This window comes from Ranitomeya imitator, chromosome 2, assembly GCF_032444005.1.
Source record: "Ranitomeya imitator isolate aRanImi1 chromosome 2, aRanImi1.pri, whole genome shotgun sequence".
In the NCBI taxonomy this organism is placed as follows: Eukaryota; Metazoa; Chordata; class Amphibia; order Anura; family Dendrobatidae; genus Ranitomeya; species Ranitomeya imitator.
The window spans coordinates 81,365,618-81,393,320 of NC_091283.1; the positions used below are offsets into that span (position 1 = coordinate 81,365,618).

Consider the following 27,703-nt stretch of genomic DNA (forward strand, 5'->3'; position numbering starts at 1 on the left):
TCCCTCAACCGTCATTCCCATTTGATTACTGGGCATCAAAATTAGACACCTGGCCAGAATTGGCAGAATATGCATTGCAGGAGCTTGCTTGCCCGGCAGCTAGTGTCCTATCAGAAAGAGTATTCAGTGCTGCAGGTTCAATACTAACAGAAAAAAGGACTCGTCTGGCTACCCAAAATGTAGATGATCTAACCTTCATTAAAATGAACCACAACTGGATTTTGAAATCTTTTGCCCCACCTTGCCCGGCTGACACCTAGCTTTCCTATGAAAAGGTCTTGCCTGTGGACTATTCTGAATGCCTTTTCCAATCTCGTAATTTTCTGCACCTGATTGTCCAGCATACGACATGTTTACACCTCACTAAATGGCCAAACTCCCCACACGGGGCCGTGGTATCGACACTTGGCGACAGCACCCGTGAGAGTGCAGTTTGTCTGAAGAGGTGGGTGAGCCCGCTTTTGGTCGACGGCACTGCCACTGGGTCCCTCCTAGTACAATAAAGTGTCTCTGGCGCTGGTGGTGCGCACCCAACGTCAGACACACCATTGTAATATGAGGGGCCCTGGGCCTGTACCGCCGGCCACAAGACAGTTTCCCCCCACCCCAGCTCAAACAGTGCTCTACCACTTGCAAAATTATCTCACAGCTCCACCAATGTTTAGTCTATGCGCTGACATCCTTCAATGCCTGCCACTGACAATACCATTGTATTGACATTTTTGTTATGTTAGGCCTTCGATGCCTGTCTGTGGTCACTCCTTCCACTAGGCCTCCACTGACCACACCACTGCTGCCCGTGTACCCCTGTAACCAATTTAAAATTGCCTACAGCCATGTGTTATTATTTTAGGCCTTCGATGCCTGTCTGCGGTCACTCCTTCCACTAGGCCTCAACTGACCACACCACTGCTGCCCGTGTACCCCTGTAACCAATTTAAAATTGCCTACAGCCATGTGTTATTATTTTAGGCCTTCGATGCCTGTCTGCGGTTACTCCTTCCACTAGGCCTCCACTGACCACACCACTGCTGCCCGTGTACCCCTGGAACCAATTTAAAATTGCCTACAGCCATGTGTTATTATTTTAGGCCTTCGATGCCTGTCTGCGGTGACTCCTTCCACTAGGCCTCCACTGACCACACCACTGCTGCCCGTGTACCCCTGTAACCAATTTAAAATTGCCTACAGCCATGTGTTATTATTTTAGGCCTTCGATGCCTGTCTGCGGTGACTCCTTCCACTAGGCCTCCACTGACCACACCACTGCTGCCCGTGTACCCCTGGAACCAATTTAAAATTGCCTACAGCCATGTGTTATTATTTTAGGCCTTCGATGCCTGTCTGCGGTCACTCCTTCCACTAGGCCTCCACTGACCACACCACTGCTGCCCGTGTACCCCTGTAACCAATTTAAAATTGCCTACAGCCATGTGTTATTATTTTAGGCCTTCGATGCCTGTCTGTGGTCACTCCTTCCACTAGGCCTCCACTGACCACACCACTGCTGCCCGTGTACCCCTGGAACCAATTTAAAATTGCCTACAGCCATATGTTATTATTTTAGGCCTTCGATGCCTGTCTGCGGTCACTCCTTCCACTAGGCCTCCACTGACCACACCACTGCTGCCCGTGTACCCCTGTAACCAATTTAAAATTGCCTACAGCCATGTGTTATTATTTTAGGCCTTCGATGCCTGTCTGCGGTCACTCCTTCCACTAGGCCTCCACTGACCACACCACTGCTGCCCGTGTACCCCTGGAACCAATTTAAAATTGCCTACAGCCATGTGTTATTATTTTAGGCCTTCGATGCCTGTCTGCGGTTACTCCTTCCACTAGGCCTCCACTGACCACACCACTGCTGCCCGTGTACCCCTGGAACCAATTTAAAATTGCCTACAGCCATGTGTTATTATTTTAGGCCTTCGATGCCTGTCTGCGGTCACTCCTTCCACTAGGCCTCCACTGACCACACCACTGCTGCCCGAGTACCCCTGGAACCAACATCAGAAAATATAAAAATAAGTATTTTGCTTATAAAAAAGAAAATACTGTAGAGATATCAAATGCAGACATTTTAACATTAAAAACAAACACATACAACAAAAATCTGGTACAGTACTAAAAATGGCCACCAGCTACAATAACTTTCTCCTGCAAGTAGTTAACTGAAAGGTTTTTTCAATTTTAAACACAGATATGGCATCCACCGAGTGTTGTCCTGTCGCGTCTTCTTTATATTATTGCCAAGAAGATGCAAAACAATGAAAATAATAAAATCATTATTTACCAAAAAAATAGAGTAAGTCAAAACCACATTGCAAATAAACATTCATTACAAATAAAGAAGCAGGGCGCGTCCGAGGGTGAGTATATACCTAATAAGAATATAATCACCCTCAGACGCGCCCTGCTTCTTTCCGACAGCCTTCCTTCCTAAGAATCAGCCCTTCCGTGGTGTAGAGAGAGGGTTTGTTACACTCCAAGGTGTTCCCCAGGTTGCCTTTCCTGAGCTTCGATCTTCCGGCTCTCGTTTAGTAGTTGTTGGAAACTACGCTGCATTAGGCCTACAAATTGGGTATGGGGTGTAGAGAGATGGTGTGTTACACTCCAAGGTGTTCCCCAGGTTTCCTCTCCATTGCTTCGATCTTCCGGCTCTCGTTTAGTAGTTGTTGGAAACTACGCTGCATTGGGCCTACAAATTGGGTATGGGGTGTAGAGAGATGGTGTGTTCCACTCCAAGGTGTTCTCCAGGTTGCCTTTCCTGAGCTTCGATCTTCCGGCTCTCGTTTAGTAGTTGTTGGAAACTACGCTGCATTAGGCCTACAAATTGGGTATGGGGTGTAGAGAGATGGTGTGTTCCACTGTAAAGAGATGGTGTGTTCCACTCCAAGGTGTTCCCCAGGTTTCCTCGCCAATGCTTCGATCATCATGCTCTCGTTTAGTAGTTGTTGGAAACTACGCTGCATTAGGCCTACAAATTGGGTATGGGGTGTAGAGAGATGGTGTGTTACACTCCAAGGTGTTCCCCAGGTTTCCTCTCCATTGATTCGATCTTCCGGCTCTCATGGAAACAGGAACACATGGGCTACTTGCACAGTGAACAAGTCTGTAAGAACATGTTCACACACCACCAAGAAACCTGAAGACACAAAAGAGAATGGTAAAACCAAAAACACTCAGTTTGAAAAAATGTTTGCAGTAATCCGCAAGTGCTAGTAAAAGATGTAAATAACAGGGTATTTGGTTGATACGTTTTTTGCAAAAAATGTATACTAAGCTGCTCTACCAATCTTCACGGTATACCCATATCAGAGCAGTCCTAACTAATGTATGCAATCCCTATCTGATGTATTTAAAAACCTGATCATCTGTATATTACCTGTGTGAACAGGGTTCAGAGAGGAAAAATCCATGTGTGCATACAGGGCAGAACAGCTTTTGTGCAGCTAGCCCAAGAGGAGTGGTGGAACTCCCCAGTCTTGTAGACACAAGAGAACAATCATGGAAACAGGAACACATGGGCTACTTGCACAGTGAACAAGTCTGTAAGAACATGTTCACACACCACCAAGAAACCTGAAGACACAAAAGAGAATGGTAAAACCAAAAACACTCAGTTTGAAAAAATGTTTGCAGTAATCCGCAAGTGCTAGTAAAAGATGTAAATAACAGGGTATTTGGTTGATACGTTTTTTGCAAAAAATGTATACTAAGCTGCTCTACCAATCTTCACGGTATACCCATATCAGAGCAGTCCTAACTAATGTATGCAATCCCTATCTGATGTATTTAAAAACCTGATCATCTGTATATTACCTGTGTGAACAGGGTTCAGAGAGGAAAAATCCATGTGTCTTCAGGTTTCTTGGTGGTGTGTGAACATGTTCTTACAGACTTGTTCACTGTGCAAGTAGCCCATGTGTTCCTGTTTCCATGATTGTTCTCTTGTGTCTACAAGACTGGGGAGTTCCACCACTCCTCTTGGGCTAGCTGCACAAAAGCTGTTCTGCCCTGTATGCACACATGGATTTTTCCTCTCTGAACCCTGTTCACACAGGTAATATACAGATGATCAGGTTTTTAAATACATCAGATAGGGATTGCATACATTAGTTAGGACTGCTCTGATATGGGTATACCGTGAAGATTGGTAGAGCAGCTTAGTATACATTTTTTGCAAAAAACGTATCAACCAAATACCCTGTTATTTACATCTTTTACTAGCACTTGCAGATTACTGCAAACATTTTTTCAAACTGAGTGTTTTTGGTTTTACCATTCTCTTTTGTGTCTTCAGGTTTCTTGGTGGTGTGTGAACATGTTCTTACAGACTTGTTCACTGTGCAAGTAGCCCATGTGTTCCTGTTTCCATGATTGTTCTCTTGTGTCTACAAGACTGGGGAGTTCCACCACTCCTCTTGGGCTAGCTGCACAAAAGCTGTTCTGCCCTGTATGCACACATGGATTTTTCCTCTCTGAACCCTGTTCACACAGGTAATATACAGATGATCAGGTTTTTAAATACATCAGATAGGGATTGCATACATTAGTTAGGACTGCTCTGATATGGGTATACCATGAAGATTGGTAGAGCAGCTTAGTATACATTTTTTGCAAAAAACGTATCAACCAAATACCCTGTTATTTACATCTTTTACTAGCACTTGCGGATTACTGCAAACATTTTTTCAAACTGAGTGTTTTTGGTTTTACCATTCTCTTTTGTGTCTTCAGGTTTCTTGGTGGTGTGTGAACATGTTCTTACAGACTTGTTCACTGTGCAAGTAGCCCATGTGTTCCTGTTTCCATGATTGTTCTCTTGTGTCTACAAGACTGGGGAGTTCCACCACTCCTCTTGGGCTAGCTGCACAAAAGCTGTTCTGCCCTGTATGCACACATGGATTTTTCCTCTCTGAACCCTGTTCACACAGGTAATATACAGATGATCAGGTTTTTAAATACATCAGATAGGGATTGCATACATTAGTTAGGACTGCTCTGATATGGGTATACCGTGAAGATTGGTAGAGCAGCTTAGTATACATTTTTTGCAAAAAACGTATCAACCAAATACCCTGTTATTTACATCTTTTACTAGCACTTGCGGATTACTGCAAACATTTTTTCAAACTGAGTGTTTTTGGTTTTACCATTCTCTTTTGTGTCTTCAGGTTTCTTGGTGGTGTGTGAACATGTTCTTACAGACTTGTTCACTGTGCAAGTAGCCAATGTGTTCCTGTTTCCATGATTGTTCTCTTGTGTCTACAAGACTGGGGAGTTCCACCACTCCTCTTGGGCTAGCTGCACAAAAGCTGTTCTGCCCTGTATGCACACATGGATTTTTCCTCTCTGAACCCTGTTCACACAGGTAATATACAGATGATCAGGTTTTTAAATACATCAGATAGGGATTGCATACATTAGTTAGGACTGCTCTGATATGGGTATACCGTGAAGATTGGTAGAGCAGCTTAGTATACATTTTTTGCAAAAAACGTATCAACCAAATACCCTGTTATTTACATCTTTTACTAGCACTTGCGGATTACTGCAAACATTTTTTCAAACTGAGTGTTTTTGGTTTTACCATTCTCTTTTGTGTCTTCAGGTTTCTTGGTGGTGTGTGAACATGTTCTTACAGACTTGTTCACTGTGCAAGTAGCCCATGTGTTCCTGTTTCCATGATTGTTCTCTTGTGTCTACAAGACTGGGGAGTTCCACCACTCCTCTTGGGCTAGCTGCACAAAAGCTGTTCTGCCCTGTATGCACACATGGATTTTTCCTCTCTGAACCCTGTTCACACAGGTAATATACAGATGATCAGGTTTTTAAATACATCAGATAGGGATTGCATACATTAGTTAGGACTGCTCTGATATGGGTATACCATGAAGATTGGTAGAGCAGCTTAGTATACATTTTTTGCAAAAAACGTATCAACCAAATACCCTGTTATTTACATCTTTTACTAGCACTTGCGGATTACTGCAAACATTTTTTCAAACTGAGTGTTTTTGGTTTTACCATTCTCTTTTGTGTCTTCAGGTTTCTTGGTGGTGTGTGAACATGTTCTTACAGACTTGTTCACTGTGCAAGTAGCCCATGTGTTCCTGTTTCCATGATTGTTCTCTTGTGTCTACAAGACTGGGGAGTTCCACCACTCCTCTTGGGCTAGCTGCACAAAAGCTGTTCTGCCCTGTATGCACACATGGATTTTTCCTCTCTGAACCCTGTTCACACAGGTAATATACAGATGATCAGGTTTTTAAATACATCAGATAGGGATTGCATACATTAGTTAGGACTGCTCTGATATGGGTATACCGTGAAGATTGGTAGAGCAGCTTAGTATACATTTTTTGCAAAAAACGTATCAACCAAATACCCTGTTATTTACATCTTTTACTAGCACTTGCGGATTACTGCAAACATTTTTTCAAACTGAGTGTTTTTGGTTTTACCATTCTCTTTTGTGTCTTCAGGTTTCTTGGTGGTGTGTGAACATGTTCTTACAGACTTGTTCACTGTGCAAGTAGCCCATGTGTTCCTGTTTCCATGATTGTTCTCTTGTGTCTACAAGACTGGGGAGTTCCACCACTCCTCTTGGGCTAGCTGCACAAAAGCTGTTCTGCCCTGTATGCACACATGGATTTTTCCTCTCTGAACCCTGTTCACACAGGTAATATACAGATGATCAGGTTTTTAAATACATCAGATAGGGATTGCATACATTAGTTAGGACTGCTCTGATATGGGTATACCGTGAAGATTGGTAGAGCAGCTTAGTATACATTTTTTGCAAAAAACGTATCAACCAAATACCCTGTTATTTACATCTTTTACTAGCACTTGCGGATTACTGCAAACATTTTTTCAAACTGAGTGTTTTTGGTTTTACCATTCTCTTTTGTGTCTTCAGGTTTCTTGGTGGTGTGTGAACATGTTCTTACAGACTTGTTCACTGTGCAAGTAGCCCATGTGTTCCTGTTTCCATGATTGTTCTCTTGTGTCTACAAGACTGGGGAGTTCCACCACTCCTCTTGGGCTAGCTGCACAAAAGCTGTTCTGCCCTGTATGCACACATGGATTTTTCCTCTCTGAACCCTGTTCACACAGGTAATATACAGATGATCAGGTTATTAAATACATCAGATAGGGATTGCATACATTAGTTAGGACTGCTCTGATATGGGTATACCGTGAAGATTGGTAGAGCAGCTTAGTATACATTTTTTGCAAAAAACGTATCAACCAAATACCCTGTTATTTACATCTTTTACTAGCACTTGCGGATTACTGCAAACATTTTTTCAAACTGAGTGTTTTTGGTTTTACCATTCTCTTTTGTGTCTTCAGATCTTCCGGCTCTCGTTTAGTAGTTGTTGGAAACTACGCTGCATTAGGCCTACAAATTGGGTATGGGGTGTAGAGAGAGGGTGTGTTACACTCCAAGGTGTTCCCCAGGTTTCCTCTCCATTGCTTCGATCTTCCGGCTCTCGTTTAGTAGTTGTTGGAAACTACGCTGCATTAGGCCTACAAATTGGGTATGGGGTGTAGAGAGATGGTGTGTTACACTCCAAGGTGTTCCCCAGGTTTCCTCTCCATTGCTTCGATCTTCCGGCTCTCGTTTAGTAGTTGTTGGAAACTACGCTGCATTAGGCCTACAAATTGGGTATGGGGTGTAGAGAGATGGTGTGTTCCACTGTAGAGAGATGGTGTGTTCCACTCCAAGGTGTTCCCCAGGTTTCCTCGCCAATGCTTCGATCATCATGCTCTCGTTTAGTAGTTGTTGGAAACTACGCTGCATTAGACCTACAAATTGGGTATGGGGTGTAGAGAGATGGTGTGTTCCACTCCAAGGTGTTCTCCAGGTTGCCTTTCCTGAACTTCTATCTTCAGGCTCTCATTAAATTGTGGTTAAACGGAACAACTGCATTTGGCGTACTAGTTGGTTTGGGGCCTACTATCGGTGTCTGCCGCTCCTTGCTGTTCTCCTGGTTTCCTGTCCTGAAATTCTGTTTTCAGGCGCTCGTTAAGTAGTTGTTAATGTTAGACTGCATTTGGCCTACTAGTTAGGTTGGGGCCTACTATCGGTGTCTGCCACTCCTTGCTGTTCTTCTCCACTGAACAAAGCTGTGCCGCCTGTTTACTACTGTTGCCAATTTTGAACTGCATTTCGACTTACTGATTTGGGCCTACTCTCTGTGTCAGCCTCTCATTCCAGTTGTCCTCCACTGCAATGCCCCCTGATTAGTCCTGTGTTACCAATTTTGAACTGCATTTAGCCCACTTTATTCTTTGGGCCTATATCTGTGTTTCCTCCTCATCCTGCCCATTGCCCAGCCAGTGATAGATGAGTCTGCTGGTACATTGACCCATAACGCAACATTTCCCGTGCACGCTACACTGCAAGATTGTGACCCTGCTGAAAGTCAGGTCCCCCTTCCCGCATACCACACCACCTTACACGGGGACAAACAGGAAGGTGCAGATGAAAGTGCAGGTTCCTTCATCAGGTGGGGGGAGGAATACTAGTTGGCGACGTCACTGGCACAGGGCCTCTCATGGTACGCAAAAGTGTTGCTGCCGGTGGGAGGCGCCCCCGCCGTGCAAACACACCGCTGTACTTTGAGGGGCCCTGTGCCAGTGCCAATGCCAACGAGTGGGCCCCCCCTGCTTGCTCAGGTTCACAGCACTTGCAAAGTTGAAATACTTACCTCTCCCTGCTCCACTGCCGTGACTTGGTCCAGATTTCCTGGGCCCACTAATTACTTGAACCAGCCCTACCCACCACAACTTTAGCCAAATGACCCCCAATTTCAAATGTCTTCCAATTATTATAAGGTAAATTACGCTTGACAAGCTTCATTAAGAAGAATGGATGGTTTTGACATTAAAATGGGCACTCTAGGTGTTTTCCTGGCCCCGACTCACTGCCGACTATGCTGCCCCATTGACTTGCATTGGGTTTCGTGTTTCGGTCGATCCCGACTTTACGTCATAATCGGCCGATTTCACTCGACCCGACTTTTGAGATAGTCGGGTTTCGCGAAACCCGGCTCGACTCTAAAAAGGTCAAGGTCGCTCAACTCTAGTGTTGAGCGATACCGTCCGATATTTGAAAGTATCGGTATCAGATGGTATCGGCCGATATCCGAAAAATATCGGATATCGCCGATACTGATATCCGATACCAATACAAGTCAATGGGACACAAATATCGGAAGGTGTCCTGTAATGGATCCCAGGGTCTGAAGGAGAGGAAACTCTCCTTCAGGCCCTGGGATCCATATTCATGTGTAAAATAAGGAATAAAAATAAAAAATATTGATATACTTACCCTCTGACGCGCCCTGGTCGTCACCGCTGCAACCGCCTTGCCTTCGTTCCGAAGAATGAGCGCGTAAAGGGCCTTCAATGACGTCGCGGCTTGTGATTGGTCGCTGAGTGGTCATTCTTCGGAACGAAGGCAAGGCGGTTGCAGCGGTGACGACCAGGGCGCGTCAGAGGGTAAGTATATCAATACATATTAATCTTAATCCCGATACCGATTCCCGATATCACAAAAATATCGGAACTCGGTATCGGAATTCCGATACCGCAAATATCGGCCGATACTCGATACTTGCGGTATCGGAATGCTCAACACTAGTCGACATTGATGTTTAGGATTGCTGCTTCCTATAGGTGGCACTGGAGTTACAGTGGGGAAAATAAGTATTTGATCCCTTGCTGATTTTGTAAGTTTGCCCACTGACAAAGACATGAACAGTCTATAATTTAGGTTGTAGGTTAATTTTAACATTGAGAGATAGAATATCAAAAATAAAATTCAGAAAATCACATTGTATAAATTATATTAATGTATTTGCATTTTGCAGTGAGAAATAAGTATTTGATCCCTTACTAACCATTAATAGTTCTGGCTCCTACAGACCAGTTAGATGCTCCTAATCAACTCGTTACCTGCATTAAAGACAGCTGTCTTACATTGCCACCTTTATAAAAGACTCCTGTCAACAGACTCTTATTAATCAGTTAGACTCTAACCTCTACAACACGGGCAAGACGAAAGAGCTAAGAATGTCAGGGACAAGATCATAGGCCTGCACAAAGCTGTAATGGGCTATAAAATCGTAAGTAAGACTCTGGGTGACAAGGAGACAATTGTTGGTGCAATAGCAAGAAAATGGAAGAAATACAAAATGACTGTCAATCGAAATGGATCTGGAGCACCATGCAAAATCTCAGCTTGTGGGGTATCCTTGACCATGACGAAGGTGAGAGATCAGCCTGAAAACTACATGGGGAACTTGTTAATGATCTCAAGGCAGCTGGGACCACAGTCACCAAGAAAACCATTGGTAACACATTAAAGGTTTAAAATCCTGCAGTGCCCACAAGGTCCCTCTGCTCAAGAAGGCAAATGTGCAGGCCCATCTGAAGTTTGCCAATGATCACCTGTGAGTAGTGTTGAGCGATACCGTCCGATACTTGAAAGTATCGGTATCGGATAGTATCGGCCGATACCCGAAAAATATCGGATATCGCCGATACCGATATCCGATACCAATACAAGTCAATGAGACACCAAGTATCGGAAGGTATTCTGATGGTTCCCAGGGTCTGAAGGAGAGGAAACTCTCCTTCAGGCCCTGGGATCCATAGGGATGTGTAAAATAAAGAATTAAAATAAAAAATATTGATATATTCACCTCTCCGGCGGCCCCTGGACATCACGCTGGTAACCGGCAGGCTTCTTTGTTTAAAATAAGCGTCTTTAGGACCTGCGAATGACGTCGCGGCTTCTGATTGGTCGCGTGTCGCTCATGTGACCGCCACGCAACCAATCAGAAGCCGCGACGTCATTCGCAGGTCCTTAATTCCTAGAATTAGGAGTTTAGTGAATGAGAATGACGTCGCGGCTTCTGATTGGTCGCGTGGCGGTCACATGAGCGGCACGCGACCAATCAGAAGCCGCGACGTCATTCGCAGGTCCTAAAGGCGCTCATTTTAAACAAAGAAGCCTGCTGGTTACCAGTGTGATGTCCAGGGGCCGCCGGAGAGGTGAATATATCAATATTTTTTATTTTAATTCTTTATTTTACACATCCCTATGGAACCGATACCGATACCCGATACCACAAAAGTATCGGATCTCGGTATCGGAATTCCGATACCGCAAGTATCGGCCGATACCCGATACTTGCGGTATCGGAATGCTCAACACTACCTGTGAGTGATTGGGAGAAGGTGATTTGGTCAGATGAGACAAAAATTGAGGTCTCTGGCATTAACTCATCTCGCAGTGTTTGGAGGAAGAGAAATGCAGCCTATGACCCAAAGAACACCATCCCCACTGTCAAGCATGGAGGTGGAAACACTATTTTTTCAGGGTGTTTCTCTGCTAAGGCCACAGGACTACTTCACCACATCAATGGGACAATGGATGGAGCCATGTACCACAAAATCCTAGAGTGACAACCTCCTTCCCTGTGCCAGGACATTAAAAATGGGTCATGGCTGAATCTTCTGGCAAGACAATGATCCAAAACATACAGCCAAGGCAACAAAGGAGTGGCTCAAAAAGAAGCACCTTAAGGTCATGGTGAGTGGCCTAGCCAGTCTCCAGACCTTAATCCCATAGAAAACTTATGGAGGGAGTTGAAGCTCTAAGATGCCAAGCAACAGCCTCAAAATCTTAATGATTTAGAGAAGATCTGCAAAGAGGAGTGGACCAAAATTCCTCCTGACATGTGCGCAAACCTCATCATCAACTACAAAAAATGTCTGACTGCTATGCTTGCCAACAAGGCTTTTTCCAGCAAGTATTACGTCTTGTTTGTTAGATGGATCAAAAACTTATTCCTCACTGCAAAATGCAAATACATTTATATAATTTATGCAATGTGATTTTCTGGATGTAATTTTTGATATTCTTTCTCTCAAAGTTAAAACTAACCTTCCCTTAAAATTATAGACTGTTCATGTCTTTCTCAGTGGGCAAACATACGAAATCAGCAAGGGATCAAATACTTATTTCCCCCACTGTATAGTTCTCTTCCTCTCTGAAGATGCAATATGCATTTGACATTTTGATATTCTGTCTTTGATGCCTGCTATGAAGGTGGAATTATGAATTTCCCCTGTAACTGGGGCTTGTTTATATGATAAATGAGAAAAATAAAACAACTGGCAGAGAAAAGTTGAACTTGGTGGACCTACGGTAAGTCTTTTTCAACCTATGTAACTATGTAGTTATTTAAAAATGTAAATGCTCCCCCCCAAAAGCTATTTTATGAACTTATAAGAGATCCAAAATAAATGACAAACAAGAAAATAAATAAGCAGGAAAAAAATAAATTAGTTAAAAACCGCCCCTGTTGAAAAAAAAATGTGTCTGAGATGTAAAAATAATTGTGACAGAAAGTGGAGCAAATTTTACAATGTGTTTTCTATAATCCTTTATGGCAAAAAAATGCGAAAAACAGACACGGATTTCCTTTATTTTCTCACCCATATCACTCCATGTAGGCAAAAAAAGGAAAAAAGAAACTGAGTATGAAAGTAAAATAAAAATGACACGTCACATAACAGGAAAAAGGAGACAAAAGTCATTTATATCCACAACGCATGCAGCTGGCCTCAGGGCTCCTTCACACGCTTATTTTAGCTTTTTGGCTTGTAATAAATGCCATGAATTTCGTGCAATGTCTATGACGCCCTTCGTAAAAGATACAGAATTAAAAAAAAACCTTACCCAGAGTTGTGTTTTGAAGAAGAATTACAACCCAAAAACTAAAAATGTCAATAACTCCTTGTATGCATTTTATATTTTGTTTTGCCACAGTATTTTAGTCCCTTTACCCCTCTACACACCCCGCAATGAAAAAAAAAATTGCAAACATAAAAAAAGGAGAAAGTGTCACGAAAAGGTGGCATGTTTCTCCAAAACAATTAATGCCATTTTAGTCTATTGGTTAAATAATTGATTTATAAAGCAAGAGGAGGGTAAGTTTTGCAATTTATTAAGTGGGCAGTCTCTTTAAATGATTAGGCAAATTTCAAAAGCTATTTTATGTGTTTTGTAAAAGTTACCACTTTCTCCACTGCAGATGTACACATTCTCTGAAGGCTGAGCCCTGTATAACTCCAACACCACCACTGATTGGCAGCTTTCTGTGGACACTGTGCATAGGCAGAACGCTGCCAATCAGTGTTGAGGGGAGGGGGTTTTACAAAGCTCATGAATATTGAGGACTACATGGCTCAGGTTTACTAGTCCTCTAGTGAGATCTCCTGCTCACAAAAAAATGTATTTTTATCAAAACTACAGCAAGCCTGGTGACAAATTCCCTTTTATCTGCACTCACAAACTACAGCACTACATGGGGCCCGAGTGGCTCCTTTGCAGGATCCTATACAGCCTCCCCGCACAACAGTGCTTTATGGGGTATGTTAGACTCTGTCCAAAGGGAAACATTCCTCTGAACATGTAAAATCTGATTAAATATGGAGTTCTATAGAGAATGTTTTGTATGCCTCCATATAGTATTGGCCCCATAGACCCTAAGGGCAGCCTTATTATCAGGGACATAACGATCACAGTTGTAGACAGTGCAACTGTCACCGGGCCATGCGGGAAGGGTGCCCGCCAACGCCAGCAACTATTTCACCTTGATGTCTGTCTGAGGACGCACATATTGCAGAGCATAGACCCGCCAGCTCCCTGGACTGCAACACATGCTACCGACCAATCAGAGCAATAAACATAAGGATGAATGTCCTCAGGGAGATCAAAACATCCAACACCGCGGAGACACCATCACGTACAGTTAGGTCCATGTATATTTGGACAGAGATAACATTTTTCTAATTTTGGTTATAGATATTATCACAATTAATTTTAAACAAAACAATTCCGATGCAGTTGAAGTTCAGACTTTCAGCTTTCATTTGAGGGTATCCACATTAATATTGGATAAAGGGTTTAGGAGTTTCAGCTCCTTAACATGTGCCACCCTGTTTTTTAAGGGACCAAAAGTAATTGGACAGATTCAATAATTTTAAAGAAAATGTTAATTTTTAGTGCTTGGTTGAAAACCCTTTGTTGGCAATGACTGCCTGAAGTCTTGAACTCATGGACATCACCAGACGCTGTGTTTCCTCCTTTTTGATGCTCTGCCAGGCCTTCACTGCTGTGGTTTTCAGTTGCTGTTTGTTTGTGGGCCTTTCTGTCTGAAGTTTAGTCTTTAACAAGTGAAATGCATGCTTAAATGGGTTGAGATCAGGTGACTGACTTGGCCATTCAAGAATATTCCACTTCTTTGCTTTAATAAACTCCTGGGTTGCTTTGGCTTTATGATTTGGGTCATTGTCCATCTGTAGTATGAAACGACGATGAATCAGTTTGGCTGCATTTGGCTGGATCTGAGCACACAGTATGGCGGCTCTGAATACCTCAGAATTCATTCGGCTGCTTCTGTCCTGTGTCACATCATCAATAAACACTAGTGACCCAGTGCCACTGGCAGCCATGAATGCCCAAGCCATCACACTGCCTCCGCCGTGTTTTACAGATGATGTGGTATGCTTTGGATCATGAGCTGTACCACGCCTTTGCCATACTTTTATCTTTCCATCATTCTAGTAGAGATTGATCTTGGTTTCATCTGTCCAAAGAATGTTCTTCCAGAACTGTGCTGGTTTTTTAGATGTTTTTTTAGCAAAGTCCAGTCTAGCCTTTTTATTCTTGATGCTTATGAGTGGCTTGCACCGTGCAGTGAACCCTCTGTATTTACTTTCATGCAGTCTTCTCTTTATGGTAGATTTGGATATTGATACGCCGACCTCCTGGAGAGTGTTGTTCACTTGGTTGGCTGCTGTGAAGGGGTTTCTCTTCACCATGGAGATTATTCTGCGATCATACACCATTGTTGTCTTCCGTGGGAGCCCAGGTTTTTTGCATTGATGAGTTCACCAGTGCTTTCTTTATTCTCAGGATGTACCAAACTGTAGATTTTGCCACTCCTAATATTGTAGCAATTTCTTGGATGGTTTTTTTTCTGTTTTCACAGCTTAAGGAAGGCTTGTTTCACCTGCATGGAGAGCTCCTTTGACCGCATGTTTACTTCACAGCAAAACCTTCCAAATGCAAGCACCACACCTCAAATCAACTCCAGGCCTTTTATCTGCTTAATTGAGAATGACATAACGAAGGGATTGCCCACACCTGTCCATGAAATAGCCTTGCAGTCAATTGTCCAATTACTTTTGGTCCCTTTAAAAACAGGGTGGCACATGTTAAGGAGCTTAAACTCCTAAACCCTTCATCCAATTTTAATGTGGATACCCTCAAATGAAAGCTGAAAGTCTGAACTTCAACTGCATCTGAATTGTTTTGTTTAAAATTCATTGTGGTAATGTCTATACCCAAAATTAGAAAAATGTTGTCTCTGTCCAAATATATATGACCTAACTGTATTTCTCAACGCAGTGATCCAGAACACTGCCCCCATCCCTTATGGGAAATATGCAGATGCATGTAGAAAAGCCACGGAGACACCATCACGTGTTTCTCAACGCAAGCAATAAATAGCCAGGTCTTTCACCGGGAAGGAACAACCACGAGAAGGGCAGCATCCAAAAAGGAAAACCACCTATGCCAAAAAATGGTATCCATCCACAGACAGCTGTTTCTGGGTATTTGCCCCTCACCAGTGTGGAGTAGGAAACTGGCTATTAGGAGCAGTGCCTAGTAAAAGGACTATAAACATAAGGATGACCAATCAGAGCAAGTCACTGGTGGTATACGGCAATGACGTCATGAACCATCTGTCACATGCTGAAGCTAGCTGCCGGCTTCTGCAATAGCTATGGAAGAGGATGATCCACAACATGGGAGCAGGGAATGTTGAGTAGAATCATCTATTTGTTTTAATATACATGGACCTCATTAATACAAGAAGCCCAGGATGGGGCACGTTATGCCAGGATAAGGGGCATGTATTACTGAAAGAGGTTAAGCATGAATCACATTATACAAGGATGGGGACATATATTACTGGATGGGGCCCAGGATGAGGCGCATTATACCAGGAAGGGGACATATATTACTGAAAGAGGTCCAGGATGGGGGACTTTATACCAGAAAAGGGGTTCATTTTACCAGGAAGGGGCCCAGGATGGAGACATTATACCAGAATGGGGAACATTAATACTGAAAGGGGCACAGATTTGGGGACATTATACCTGGAATGGACCCGCAATGGGTAACATTATTATGGAAAGTGGCACAGGATGGAGGACATTATTACAGAAAGGGGGACATTGTTACATGAGAGGTCGAACATGTATGATTTCACAGGATCTGGTACGCTACAAGAGCCCATACATCTGATGAACATGGGCCCAGGGTCAAATTTTGCATCGGTGCCCATCAGACTCTAGTTACACCACTGCTTATTACTCTTCAGTTTCAAACAGAGCCATGAACATTTCAGTCCATGTGCAGACAAGGCAGGTTGAATATGTTCCCGGAAACAGATTGCAGGTGTTGCTTGATATTCCTGTGAAATGTTAAGGGCTGCAAGCTAACAATCTTATCAGACGCAAACTAATAGAAGTGTTTTTAATCCCATGACGCTTGCAGCTGGCACATGAATCGCTGAAAGTACCTGCAACCCATGCAGATCTATTTACAGTGGTCATTTTGTGGATGTTGAGCTGGATGTTCATAAACTCTAAGGTTACCAAAGAAAAATGCCGATGGCTGCCTATGGCAACACCAATCTACACGTCTTCTTTTATTAGATAGTAACAAAACTGTGCAGGCACCAATTACCACAATGAACCAGTGGCAGAGACAGGAGGGGAGCGCCTTGTATATTTATCACCTGTGAACGTTCAGTCATAGATCTCCTTGTTTTAATTCTCTATCCATTTCATCTGGTGAATTAGAGCCCATCAGTAGGCAGGAGCCAAGAGGACCATGGTGGGATGACCTCCATTTTTTGCTATTGTGGTATTAAGCCCACCTTGCCTACAGGGCCTTTATGCAGCCTCAGTCACATCTTTACAGAAGCCACCCATGGCCACTGGTTAATATTATCACAATTAAATCAGCATAATTAATAGAACTATTTGTTCTCAGTTTGTTGTAAAAGACCACATGGATGGTAAGATTTAGACCAGTTCTCTTCCTGTTGGTGCTATGTGACAGCCATTTTTGCTGCTTTGCTCTGCTATGGAGTGCTGTGAACCAGGGCCTTGGGGGCTTTGCTGTGAAGTATGGGTACTGTTGGTCACATGGGTGTCTACTCCTGCTGGTACTCTGGTGCAGCAGCGATGGTCACCATGCAGTACTTTACCAAATATAACATGAACCTACTATAGAGACTAATTGTGTTGTGGCAGTGCGCTTATCCATTTTGATCAAAATGTTAACTAAGAATCTCATGTTCACTTTGCTTAACCGCATTATATCAGTGTAGAATATTTGGATGTGCAGTCCAAGTTATGCTTTATTCCAGATGTTTTCATCAGTGCGTACAGTGATTTATATCAAGGCATTGTGTCCCTTTACTCTGCTATGTGAACATAGGTCAGTAAATACACCGTGTGCAGAATTATTAGGCAAGTTGTATTTTGGAGGATTATTTTTATTATTGATCAACAACTATGTTCTCAATCAACCCAAAAGACTCATAAATATCAAAGCTTAATATTTTTGGAAGTTGGAGTGGGTTTTTTTTTTTAGATTTGGCTATCTTAGGAGGATATCTGTTTGTGCAGGTAACTATTACTGTGCAGAATTATTAGGCAACTTAATAAAAACCAAATATAGCCACCTTTCTTTATGATGACACTCAACAGCGTTCCAACCATAGATTCTGTCAGTTGCTTGATCTGTTTACGATGAACATTGCGTGCAGCAACCACCAGAGCCTCCTAGACACTGTTCCGAGAGGTGTACTGTTTTCCCTCCCTGTAGATCTCACATTTTATGAGGGACCACAGGTTCTCTATGGAGTTCAGATCAGGTGAACAAGGGGGCCATGTCATTATTTTTTCTTCTTTGAGACCTTTACTGGCCAGCCACACTGTGGAGTAGTTGGAGGCATGTGATGGAGCATTGTCCTGCATGAAAATCATGTTTTTCTTGAATGATACCAATTTCTTCCTGTACCACTGCTTGAAGAAGTTGTCTTCCAGAAACTGGCAGTAGGTCTGGGAGTTGAGCTTCACTCCATCCTCAACCTGAAAAGGTCCCACAAGTTCATCTTTGATGATACCAGCCCATACCAGTACCTCACCTCCACCTTGCTGGCATCTGAGTCGGAGTGGAGCTCTCTGCCCTTTACTGATCCAGCCTCTGGCCCATCCATCTGGCCCATCAAGAGTCACTCTCATTTCATCAGTCCATAAAACCTTTGAAAAGTCAGTCTTAAGATATTTCTTGGCCCAGTCTTGACGTTTTATCTTATGTTTCTTGTTCAAAGATGGTCGTTTTTCAGCCTTCCTTACCTTGGCCATGTCCCTGAGTATTGCACACCTTGTGCTTTTTGTTACCCCAGTAACGTTGCAGCTCTGAAATATGGCAAAACTGGTGGCAAATGGCATCTTGGCAGCTTCACGCTTAATTTTCTTCAATTCATGGGCAGTTATTTTGCGCCTTTTTGCCCAACACGCTTCTTGCGACCCTGTTGACTATTTGCCATGAAACGCTTGATTGTTCGGTGATCACGCTTCAAAAGTTTGGCAATTTCAACCCTGCTGCATCCGTCTGCAAGACATTTCACAATTTTGGACTTTTCAGAGCCCGTCAAATCTCTCTTCTGACCCATTTTGCCAAAGGAAAGAAAGTTGCCTAATAATTAAGCACACCTTATATAGGGTTTGTGGTGTCAGACAACACCCCTCCTCATTACAGAGATGCACATCACCTGATTTACTTAATTGGTAGTTGGCTCTCAAGCCTGAATAGCTTGGAGTAGGACAACATGTATAAAAAGTATCATGTGATCCAAAAAACAACTTGCCTAATCTGCACACAGTGTAAACTGCTGTTCTGTATGTTCCTGAGCATGATTCCCTTAACAATTTAAGCTCAATATACAACTTAGCATGAAGTTGTATTACATTTAGCTTGGTTATTTGTTCTCTATTTACTGTACTATGAGTGTAAAATCGTAGCGGCAAACCCGAAAAAGAAGAGATAATAGACCTGAGAACAGCCAAAGCCAAGCCATTAACTGTGTAATACAAAGTAATTCAATAATCACTAAGTAAGAGATAAACATTAGATAGATAGATAGATAGATAGATAGATAGATAGATGACAGTAGATACAGGAGATAATGCAGGGTGGGCCATTTATATGGATACACCTGGGTGGGCCATTTATAAAGTTGGATCCAAAATGGCCAACTTCAAAATGGCCGCCATGGCCACCACCCATCTTGAAAAGTTTTGCCCCTCCCATATACTAGTGTGCCACAAACAGGAAGTTGATATCACCAACCATTCCCATTTTATTTAGGTGTATCCATATTCATGGCCCACCCAGGTGTATCCATATAAATGGCCCACTCTGTAGATAGATAGAAACATAGATAGATAATTGATAGATAGAAAGATAGATAGATAGATTGATAGATAGACAATAGATAGATGATAAGTAGATAGATAGTAGATAGATAGATTATCGATAGATAAGACAGACAGATGATAAATAGATAGATAGATAGATAGATAATAGACAGATATATGATAAATAGATAGATAGATAGATACATACATAGATAGAAAGATAGAGTTAAAAAAGGAAAACAGCACAAAAAAGTATGAAAAAAAGTAGACTTTAGTGCCCAAGCCTTGAAAAAATATCACATCTAAAACGTTGCCACGCCATTTGGGCAATAAAGTCCACTTTTTTTCATACTTTTTTTGCTGTTTTCCTTTTTTTACTCTATTATTGGAAACCATTGGACTGCTAGTTGAGAAAGCTCTGCATGACATTAGGGGTAATTTTTTATGCTGTTCACATTTTTCTTCATAGATGGATAGATAGATAGATAGATAGATAGATAGATGATAGATAGGTCATAGAAATGATGTAAACAGTGAAAAATTAAGTTGGCACACAAATAAACATGTGGACCTACCTGGCTATGATCCGTCGGTGTTTCCAAGCAGAATACCCAATGTAGCCAGTAATGCACAATGGATCCAATCCTTGTTATTAATATTGTCCACAAAAATAAGTTGATTAAATAAGGGATAAATGTCAAGAGCAATTACCGGGGTCATCAGCTGAACACAGTTCACCCCAGAGTAATGTGAAAAGTGGCAAGTCACAGGCTGTATATTGGTTCTATTTTTAGGGAAACTGAATTCCTCTGACTGGCCTTTTTCTTTCCAAGTTGCTCTAACTAAGTGCAGAAGACAGCTGTGTGGAGATCATCTTACAAGACTAAGGCTTCACCAGGTTAAAGAAACACGAATAAAATACAAGGTTTTTCATATTTATGTAGTGTTATGTGTGTATATAATACGTCGTGTTTGCTTGTATTTCTGCTCTACAGTGTTGGACGATGACTGCACCCTTCCCGTGTGCGCCCTCAGAGAGGCTCAAGAAGGCATTTGATGGATCTCTGCTACCTTGGCTTGGGTTCCACAGTCAGAAGATATGGAGCCGAGCCATTGGTTCTGGATTGAGGCTGAGCCTGCTGTAAAGTAACCTTACCCCCTGGTGATGTAATGCATAACGCACTGACATGCGCTGTCTCTGCTTGTTTACGAGTGGCCAGATCATGGAACCCACAATACCAGTTAGAATGTGCTGGTCAACACTTAATCCCCTCTTCGATGTGCAGCTAGTAACTCTGCAGACATAGATATCTATACTGCGAGGGCGCACAGGAAAATTATGCTTCCAGTTTACCCTTTTTGACCATTTCTTGACTCCTGCACCAAGGTCCGACTTAAGGTTTATGCGGAGTTCCAATGGGCCCTTCTTCACTTTTGTGTTTTACTTCTCACCTTCCAAGAGATGTAACTTTTTTTTTTTTTAGTCTGTAAAGTTTTATCAGGGCTTGTTTTGTTGCTCTAAGAGCTGACATTTTTATTGGTACAATGTTATGATCTATTTGTATTTCTTTTCTTGGTGGACAAAGAGAAAATAAAGTGTGTGTGTGTGTGTGTGCTACTGTGGCACCAAAAAATTCATCATTTATAGCAAAGTATTGTAAACTATGACAAAAATGTAAGTCTCAATGAATTCGACGCACCTCACTCCAGTGCTCACTTCTTCAAAAGTGGCATACAAGTTTTGATGAATCGCGGTCTAAGCTTTCTCAGCTTCTTATTATAAGATGAGCCGTGGTCACTCATAGCGTAAACCTCTTTTGTTTTCTGTAGGTGTCCACACCAAACTATGCAGTAACAGTCTTTTCTGATTATTGAATTTCTGCTGCATTTTTATGCCTTATTCTTCCTTATTTGATGCGTTTTTGGTGCAGATGTAAAGCTGCATGTTTAAGTATTTTTTATAGTACAGGAAAGCTTTGATTCTGCAATTAAGGCCGGTTTCACACGTGTGTTTATTTCCGGTACGGGAAAAAAGGTACCGGAGATATCCGTGTGTCCGTGTGTGTACTGCGTGTGGCACACGTGTGGCAACTGTGTGCCACCCATGTGCCGCATTAGTACCACACGGACAGGACTACAGTAAGTACTGTTCCCCGGCGGCAGGTGGTGAAGCCTGCTCTCATCATTCTCCCCTGCTCTGCCAGCGAGCAGAAGAGAATGATGAGCATTATATTAAAGTCCGAATGACAGCAGGCGGGGGCTTTTGGGACTCTTACCCCAATCATCCGACACCTGCTGCTAATAACAGTGACAGTAGGTGCGGATGATCGGGTATTCCACAGCCACCGGCTGCAATCGTTCAAAAATAAATGAATGAAAAACCTCACGTGGGTTCCCCCCTATTTTATTGAACCAACCAGACAAAACTCACAGCTGGTGGCTGCAACCTACAGCAGTCAGCTTCTGCAAGGTTGGTCATCAAGAATAGAGGGGTCCCTATGCTGTTTTTTATTTATTTAAATAATTTAAAAAAGCGGCATGGGATTCCCCACATTTATGACAACCAGACTTGCTCACAGCTGGGGGCTGCTATTCTCAGGCTGGTAAGGGGCCATTGTTATAGCACCCCAGCCTAAAAACAGTAGCCCACAGCTGCCCAGAAAAGGCACATCTATTAGATGCGCCTTTTCTGGCACTTTGGCTCTTCCCAACTGCCCTTAAGCGGTGGTAAGTGGGGTAATATTTGTGGGGTTGATGTCACCTTTCAGGTGACATCAAGCCAACGCCTTAGTAATGGAGAGGCGTCTAGAAGACACCCATCCATTACTAATCCTATAGTTGCAATGTTAAAGGGAACCTGTCACCTGGATTTGGCGGGACCGGTTTTCGATCATATGGGCGGAGTTTTCAGTAAACCGGTCCCGCCAAATTCAGGTGACAGGTTCCCTTTAAATAAAGACACGGCCATAATAAAGTCCTTTATTTGAAAAAATTACACAGACTCCTTTAATGTTCTAAATTAAATCATACTTACTGCAACACCTAATTCCCCGACGCCCTAGATATCCTACAATAAAAGTAAAATAATCATCACCGGCTTTATCCCACAGTCCTGTGGTCACCGCAATTCAGCCCGACCTCGATAATGTCACCGCTGGTGAATGATGCTGTGCAATCAGCAGCTCATTCACCAGTGGTTTTCAGCCGGGACAGTCGTATCTTGGCACCATCCAGGATGAAAACTATTTAGCCCCCAGATATGGATTGCAGCGTGGGACACAATGACGGACAGGTATGGTATATTGTTGCTTTATTATTTTACTTTTATTATAGGAGATCAAGGGCGTCAGGGAATTAGGTGTTGCAGTAAGTATGGTTTAATTCAGAACATTAAAGAGATTTTGTTTCTTCCTATAAAGCTACTAAAAAATAATAATCATCACAAATGAGCAAATAGCAAGGACATATTTAATGTCCCTGTAATCATAATGACACGCTCAACACAGTGATTAAATTATTTATGTGGATTGACAAATGGCATAAAAATGGAGTGATTTATATTTTTTCTGTATTAAACCCATAAAAAATTAATTAAAAATGTAATGCTGAGGCCATATTCACACATAGCATAAATGTTGTGTTTTTTTCTACTGCTTTTTTCCAACACGTTTTCTGCAGGTGTCCATACCACACGAAGCCATAGCAATCATATCTGATTATTGCACCTTTCCTGCATTTTTTATGCGTTTTCCCCCTTATTTGATGCTTTTTTTTATGTAGATATGAAGCAGCGTTTTTAACGTTTTTTTTTATAACGAAGAAAAGCTTTGGTTCTGTGCTTAAAAATGCAATAGCTATTTTTTTTTCTTATGCTTTTCTCATGCTTTTTTCAGAAGAGGCCTATATACTGTATATATAAAAATGCACCAAAACTGCACTGTTCAGCAGCATCTTTATATGCCCCGATGGCAGAAATTTCATGAAATGACATTCAATTTTCTTAGACATTTACACTGTAGACAGTGTTAACATATACTGTAAATCAGGGGTGTCAAACTGCATTCCTCGAGGGCCTCAAACCATGCGTGTTTTCAAGATTTCCTTAGCATTGCACAAGGTGCTGGAATCATTCTCTGCAGGTGATTAAATTATCACCTGTGCAATGCAAGGAAATCCTAAAAACATGACCTGTTTGCAGCCCTCGAGGAATGCAGTTTCACACCCCTGGTGTAAATGCTTCATTTTTTCTGCTTCGTTTTTGCATAGAATTTCTGCTGTGTGTAACTGTCCAAGCAAAGTGGATGCAATTTCATGAAATCTGCAGCCTCCATGAATCTAAAGACACTGCTGAACTGTGCAGTTTTTGTGATTTTTTTTCCTGAAGGCTTTTATGTGGGGCCTAAAAAAACACACTAGAGATGGGTGAGCACTAAAATTCTTGGATGCTCGTTACTCGAACCAAACAATTCCTAATGCTCGGTGCTGATTTTGAGTAAGGAGTATAATGGGAAATCCGAGCATTTTTTCATCAGACCCTACAAGGAGGTATGGGGGCAGTGAACACATTGAAAGGGATGGAAAAATGTACTGGTTGGAAGGAGAACAGCATGGGGAACACCCCTGGAAGCATCTCTGACTCACAAATCGCTGTTCTGAATAATGGTGTCACACTTTTACTCCACTTTAAGGGCTGACAATAAAACATTCAAAATCAACAAGAAATTGGAGTTTACAGGAAGAAATATGTTAAGAAACATTATTTCCTGTATAATGGCTTGTATATAAGGCAAATTTTTAAAAGGACTTAAAAAAATAATAATTTAAGTAAATCAAAATTGACATTTTTCTTAAAAAATTGGAAATTTCAGTGTAATTTATGAAGGATTCAAAAACTAGCAAAAACGTGATGGAAGAAGGACTCAGATACATCCTGTATTAGACATAAAGGAGGGTCCCATAAACACTTAGTGGTACATCTAGACTCATAGAGGCTATGCACTAAATGCAAAGTGTGCCAAAAATTACAAGCAGTGTCATCCACACACCCTTGAAGGCATCAAATGTAGTACCTCATTCAAATATTGTGAACAAAGTATAGTTGTGGTACTCCTACTGTACATTCATAAAAGTTCTGAACAGTGTAAAGCCTGCCAAAAATTACAAGCAGGGTTATCCATACACCCTTGAGGGCACCATCTGTAGTACCTCATTCAAATATTGTGCACAAACTGTAGTTGTGGTACTCCGACACTCATAAAGGCTCTGAACAAAGTGCAAAGCCAGGAACAAATTATAAGCAGGTGCATCCATAGACCCTTGTTAGGCAACAAATGGAGGGCCTCATTACAATATTTTTAAAGTGTAATTGATGTACTGTTATGATCCGGTGACCTTGGAGCTGCATGAGAACTTTCACTGGAGAAGGTGGCCACTATACTGACCGCAAACCTGAACTTAACACCGCAACTAGAAGTAGCCGTGGAGTGTACCTAACACACCTAGACACCTCGTCACAGCCGGAGGACTAAATACCCTTAAAGATGGAAATAGGAATACTATCTTGCCTCAGAGAAAATCCCCAAAGGATAGACAGCCCCCCACAAATATTGGCGGTGAGTCGGAGAGAAAAAAACATACATAGGCAGAAAAACAGGATTTAGCACAGGAGGCCACACTAGCTAGATAGAACAGGATAGGACAGAGTTCTGTGCGGTCAGTATTAAAACCCTTCAAAAACATCCACAGCAGAAAATACAAAAACTTCCTACATCTAACTAATAGATGCAGGAGCGTAAATCTGCAACTCCAGTGAATCCTACAATCAGAGCAGGAATAAAACTGAAACAAGCACACAGCAGTGAGCCACAGATATAAAAAACCAAACACTTATCTTGGCTGACTTTGGCAGCAAGCAGGAGAAGCCAGAAAGTGATCCATCATTTCACAAGGAACATTGACAACTGGCAAGGGCTAAAGGATCCTGCACACCTAAATATCCCAGTCAGAATTGTAATCATTAGATACACCTGGCCAGGACTGCGACTCAAAGACAACTGCATTCCCACTTACAACCACCGGAGGGAACCCAAGAGCAGAATTCACAACATGTGCTCCTACAATGATAAAGGGTCTGAACAAAGTGCTAAGCCATGGAAAAATGATAAGGAGGGTAATACAGTCATCCATAGACCCTTGAAGGCACCAACTGTCAGGCTTCATTCAAATATTGAAGATTAAAAACACTTTATGTGCTGTTGTCATCTGGTTTTGTGGAAAAGTGGGGGCTAATCCATGCTTTGTTCATTTTAATAATAGTGTTCCTGTCAGCACTTTCTGTTGACCCCGTGATGACATTAGAAACCCACTCAGGCAAGACGCTAGCGGCAGGGATAACACATGCCAGGTGTTTAGCTTTGAGACCCAAAAGCTGAAGGTCGCAGTGAAATTAGAGAGAATGCTGGTTTTGTCAGCCAGTTATTGCTTGACTATCTTTAAAAACATTTCCATCCTTGCCAAAAAATAATCTGTTATCAAGGACTGGATACTGGGCTGGCGTCATGAAATTGGCCCAGGTCTTTGTCAGGGTACCCCTTTCTCTGATGTTTGTCTCCATCGCCTCTCCTTGATTGAGTAAGTAAGCTTGGTCTTGATGATATCATTGTCTGATGGGAATTTTTCCAACATATTTTCCACAATGACCTTCTGCTATAACACCATTTTAGTAGAGCTCTCTGCCTCAGGAAGGAGCGATGCAAGGCTCTCCTTGTAGTGTGGGTCTAGTAGAGCCCAGTCTCTATAACGTGCCTCCTCCTCACACTCCCCCTCTTTGGCATACTGCCCAATCCTGGCTGTGCCCTTACACTGTCCCCCCATGCCACCCCTTCACTACTCAGTCTCTATTCTGTGCCCACTCACATTTTTCTCCTTCCATACTGTCTCCTCACAGTATTCCCCCTCAATAGTCAAATCACACATTTTACAAAAATTATGGTACTCTCTGGTTGCCATCTTCTGCCATTTTTAACTGCACTTCGCCATCACGTAACTGCATTTGTACACTGCCAAAACACACAGTGACTGCTGTGCAGAGTGGAGGTCATTTTTTTGAAATTTCTCAATGCAAGTATAAGAGTCCAAGAGTGAGACTAAAGAGTTTTATGTGGAGTCTCATTGGTTTACATTGAGAAAGTGACAATGACTCCACAACATGATGTGGAAGGTTAAATAGGCTGTGACATGACATCAGAACGGAACGGAGCACCGCAGAAAGTGGGAAAACATGGCTACTGGTAAGTATACTGCAACCATCATTACACTTATTCACATAATCTCGAAGAAACTGAATTATTTTAAAAGAATAACCAGTGTGGGGGTTCAAGTTTTTACTTCGGAAAAACATTTAGACCTACAGGTGCTTCTCACAAAATTAGAATATCATCAAAAAGTTAATTTATTTCAGTTCTTCAATACAAAAAGTGAAACTCGTATATTATTTAGAATCATTACAATCAGAGTGATCAATTTCAAGTGTTTATTTCTGTTAATGTTGATGATTATGGCATACAGCCAATGAAAACCTAAAAGTAATTATCTCAGTAAATTAGAATACTTTATAACACCAGCTTGAAAAATGATTTTAAAATCTGAAATGTTGGCTTACTAAAATATAAGTTCAGTAAATGCGCTCAATACTTGGTCGGGCTCCTTTTGCATCAACTACTGTATCAATGCGGTATGGCGTGGAGGCAATCAGCCTGTGGCACTGCTGAGGTGTTATGGAAGCCCAGGTTGCTTTGATGGCAGCCTTCAGCTCTTCTGCATTGTTGGGTCTGGTGTCTCTTATCTAGCTCTTGACAATGCAAGATCAGGTGAGTTTGCTGGCCAATCAAGCACAGTGATACTGTTGTTTTAACACCAGATATTGGTACTTTTAGCAGTGTGGACAGGTCAGGGCCGTATTTAGAGTTTCTGCTGCCCTAGGCACTTTTAGTGCTGCCCCCCCCCCCCCCATTGGTGAGTATGACACTATCAGCAGTGACTTTGGCAATAATCACTGAGGTGAAAGTAGCCTTTTGCAGCAGATCCAGCAGTTTTCCGCATCTGCCGT

The 27,703-nt window shown here is 42.2% G+C and overlaps 1 protein-coding gene across 1 annotated transcript in view; it reads right to left on the reverse strand.

The window, feature by feature from the left end:
* Positions 1 to 20,347, reverse strand: part of FGF13 (fibroblast growth factor 13) — a 614,209-nt gene extending 593,862 nt beyond the window's left edge. The window contains exon 1 of the mRNA XM_069747014.1: positions 20,172 to 20,347. The gene's annotated coding sequence lies outside the window, so the exon portion shown is untranslated. The remainder of the gene's footprint in view (positions 1 to 20,171) is intronic.
* Positions 20,348 to 27,703: the final 7,356 nt, after the last annotated feature.